Source organism: Octodon degus, unplaced genomic scaffold (genome assembly GCF_000260255.1).
Source record: "Octodon degus isolate 3935 unplaced genomic scaffold, OctDeg1.0 scaffold00082, whole genome shotgun sequence".
NCBI lineage: Eukaryota > Metazoa > Chordata > Mammalia > Rodentia > Octodontidae > Octodon > Octodon degus.
The window spans coordinates 8,919,917-8,924,109 of NW_004524658.1; the positions used below are offsets into that span (position 1 = coordinate 8,919,917).

Consider the following 4,193-nt stretch of genomic DNA (forward strand, 5'->3'; position numbering starts at 1 on the left):
TAATAAAGTCGTTAGCATAAGCATTTCTTGGAGTTAATCAGCTCCAGCATCCACTGCTCCTCAGACATAATTTGTATTTCTTAGGAGAAGAGTTAAAGATTTAGAACAGAAAGTTAAAATGTTTTTATTTCTTGAATAATGGTGGTTGTGGAAGGGAACTTGAGCAGCAGTCATTGATCTTCTGCACAATGAGAGAAGCCTGACCTCCCCAGAGGAAATTTGAGCTCTGGTACAACATGAAAAAAAAGTTTTGGATAATTGAAAGTTATAAATGTTCAGTACAAACGTCTGACACACTTATGGCCACCACTAATGATTTTCTATAACTTCAATGCCAAGACTGGGGAAAATACTGTGTGGAGAAGATTGCCATCCTGGGATATGGTGAGCAGGCAGTCTGTGTCACAGTTGTCCTGAGAACGTATCATTACTGAAACCCCCTGAACTCTGCATGTTCAGAAAAATTAATTTTTGTCTTTTGTCTTAATCTCTGTTTAGGTATGTATTAATAGACGGTCTTGGAGTCATGCTTAGCACCTGTACACTTAGTACCTTAATCAAAAGGTAATGAAGATATTGAAAAGATATTCTAAGGAAAGGTCCTCCACTAGGAGAAGATGTGTCACAGCTGAGGACCTGTGAAGCTGTGACAAACAGAGAATCTTATGTGAGAAAGAGCTTCTGAGACGCTCTTGGTTAACAACAGAGGATAAAACAGTTGGAAGATTTTTAAACTAATCCTAAAAACAATGAGACGTTATTGAAGGAGAATGTCATGGTAAATTGGTCAGTTCTGTCTCTTTTTTGTGTGTAAAGATCATACTAGAGGGGGAAGCCTTTAGTGATAGGTATAAGGACAGTTGAGGCAAATCTCACACTGCTCAGGAAAGCTGAATAAAAGCAGAACAAATCTGATTGAGATCATTGGACTTATTATAAAGCTGTGATGGATTAAGAGCATAAAATCTTAAGAAGAAACAAGATCCACAAGGACAGCTGCTGACTCTAAGGAAAGGTGGCTGAGAGATTGGAACACTGGACAGAGGTTTCAGTAGGTTTATCAGGCCAGGCGGACCAAGAGAGTCCTTCAAGCACAAAGCCTGAGAGAGAGCTTATATGGTTTGTGTATAGGTGTCCCCGCAAAGCCTCAAGTTTTCCTGGGGTGACTTCTGAAGTTCATGATTGATTACTGCGGGTGTGAATGCTGCACCTGCCCTGGGGCAGGTAATTTGCATTACAATGTAAGGAGGGAATGGAAGCCAGCTGCCTAAGCTGAGGCCCTTACTTTGCTGTCTTACATTTTGCCACTTCCTTGAAAGGTTTCTCTCTGCCCTGTGCTGTTCTGCCTTAGAGCTAACTGAATATGGACTGAAACATCCAGTAACTGGGAGCTAAATAAGCCTTTCCTTCCTTCATTTTGAGTGTGGGATATTTGTCCCAGCAAGGAGAAAAGAGTAGCTGAGATGAGAGCCCTATCCCCTTACTGCAGGTGAAACATACATCAAGCTAGACTGCGATGGTTTTACTTAGAATAGCATTTTTAGTGTTTGTCTATGTGGGAGCTTGTATTAGCACTTAATTTTTAATAATGAGTAATGGTTCATTGCATAAACATAATAATACATTTTGCTTTTTTGTGAGTTGATAGATATTTGAGTTGTTTCCACTTTTGGGGTATTATGCAAAACACTGCTATAAACATTTACACACAATGTTTTTGTAGACACATGCTTCCATTTATTTCCCTTCATATATCTAGCAGTAGAGCTGCTGAGTCATTTGGCAATTCTGTAATTAACAGTTTGAAAACTGCAATTTGATTTCCAAATTAAATTTACAGCTTTACATTTCCGCTGAAATGTAGGGTTCAAATTTCTCTGTATCATACAATTATTGTCTGTCTTTCTGATTCTAGTCATATTAGTAGGAATAATGTGGAGTTTCATTTCAGTTTGACTCGCACCTCCTCCTGACAAAAATTTTGAGCATCTTATAATGCGGTCATTGTTCATTTTATGTATTTTTGATATGTTTATTCAAGTCCTGTGACAATTTTAAAAATTGGACTACTTGTAATTTTATTATTATTAGAACTTTAATACATACTAGATACTAGTTCCTTAGTACACACCTGGTTTGCAAGCACTTACTCCCACTCTGTGGTAGTTGTTATACTTTCTGGATAGTATCCTTCAAAATGCAAAATTTTTATATTATGAAACCCAAATTTGTTTAATATTCTTGATTGTGCTTTTGGTGCTTTATTTATTTATTGCTTATTTGCAGTTCATAATGTTTACAGGCCTTGTGTGACATTGGTACATGTATGTAGCACATTTATTAGGAAAGCTTTGCCTGGGCCAGCCAAATAGCTCAGCAGATTAAAGCACCTGCAAGCAGGCGCAGGGGCTGGGTTTTGATCCCTACGCCTGCCATGCTGGCGCCACCCCCAGGAGGGTACTGAGATAGCAATTGAGACTGGGTGTGGTGGCGCATGCCTGTAATCCCAGCTCCTGGGAGGCTGCAAACAGGTGGATCACTAGGAGTCCAATCTAGTAGTGAGACCCTGAATACCCTGTAGACCCTTCCCTAAAATACAATTTAAAAAAGGAAAGCTTTGCCTAACTTGAAGTTACCAAGATTTGCTCCTATCTTGAAGTATTTTATCTATTTATTTATTTATTTTTTTCAAATGACTTAGGTTTAATCAGAAGAAGCAAACTAAATAGAAAGCTTACAATAGAGAAGAATGACATGTCAATGCCTTTTGCAAACTGAGCTGGGAAAGAGAGCCTGGGGGCTGCTCCTCAGCCTGATCCCTTCTAAACAAAGACATCCACAGTGTTCCTGGTACACTGGCTGAGGAAAAAGAGTCTGTTGGTCTGCGTGCTGAAGCCACCTTGCCCACCATTCCCTCCTGGCCAGCATCAGGAGCCCCACCCTGCTGGCTTTCATCATCACCCATCTTTCTACGGCCCAAGATGATGTCATCAATCCTCAGTAGCAAAACTGCCATCTCCACTGCAGTGTTGTATGTTTGCAGCTTCACAGCCAAAGGCTCCCACATGCCCAGTTCCTTCACGTCCACCAAAGCCCTGTCTCTCTGTTTACACCCCAGGTCTCACAGCCTTCCTGTGTGTGTTTGGGCCCGAAGAGAGGTCGGCAGGTGTATGGTGCTGGCCCCACAGCTATGGATGAATGTTTGAAGGATGACCCCCAGAGCCTGGGCTACAGCCCTTTGGGGCCACTGCTCCACACCACTCATGGCCTTGGAGTTTTCTGTCAAGGCATGGGCCACAGCCATCTCGGTGGCTCCACCTCCTGGCACCAGCTAAGCGTTGAGGAGCATGTTGCAGCACACTTGCATGGTGTCCTGTAGGTTGTACTCTATTTCCAAGAGAATTTCTTTGTTGTCTTCTCTGAGGAGGATGGTACAGACCTTGGGATCTCTGCGCTCAGTGAAGAATATAAAGTACTCGTCTCCAATTTTCTTCATTTCCAGCAAGCGTGCTCCTGTCCCAACATCATCTTCTCTCAGTTATTCCAGTCTACTAACTATACGGGCCCCATAGGCTCTAGCAATCCTATTATTGTTTGTCTTCCAAACTATACGGATGGCTATGATACTGGCCCATAAGAGGTAGTGCTGAGCCAAACCTGAAATGCTCTTTTTTCTGTGATGACCACATCAGGCTTCGATGATGTCCTCACAGAGCTGCTGAATGACTCTTCCTCCACTTGGAGGACTTGGGCAAAGTCTTCTTCTCTTGTAATCTCAATGTCTGTCTGGCTTTCTCATTTCTTGTATTCCAGAGATGAATCTAGCAGTATAATTCGAAGGTTCTTTATATAGCGCCTAATGTGTGAATGGGTCACATCCTCATTAATCATGACGCCACTCAGGACACATCAGTCTTTTCCACACAGGACACATGAGGTATCGTTTCCACTTTTGCATATTTTTTGATGTCAATCTCTTTCTTTTTCTTTTTCTTCCAAAATTTTATTGATAAACAGATAGCAATGAGACAGTTTCAAATTAAATTGGAAGTACAGATTCAACAAATAACACACTGCGAATATTCTTCTTAGAGGTTAATTGCTGTACAAGATGCGGACTTGAGATCCTATTTACAAACACCATTAGAACAAATCATTCTATTCATTAAGAGAATGCAACTATATATCTATCC

At 41.1% G+C, this 4,193-nt stretch overlaps 1 pseudogene; it reads right to left on the reverse strand.

Annotated features, from left to right (window-relative positions):
* Positions 1 to 2,734: 2,734 nt before the first annotated feature.
* Positions 2,735 to 4,004, reverse strand: LOC101576655 (annotated as a pseudogene).
* Positions 4,005 to 4,193: the final 189 nt, after the last annotated feature.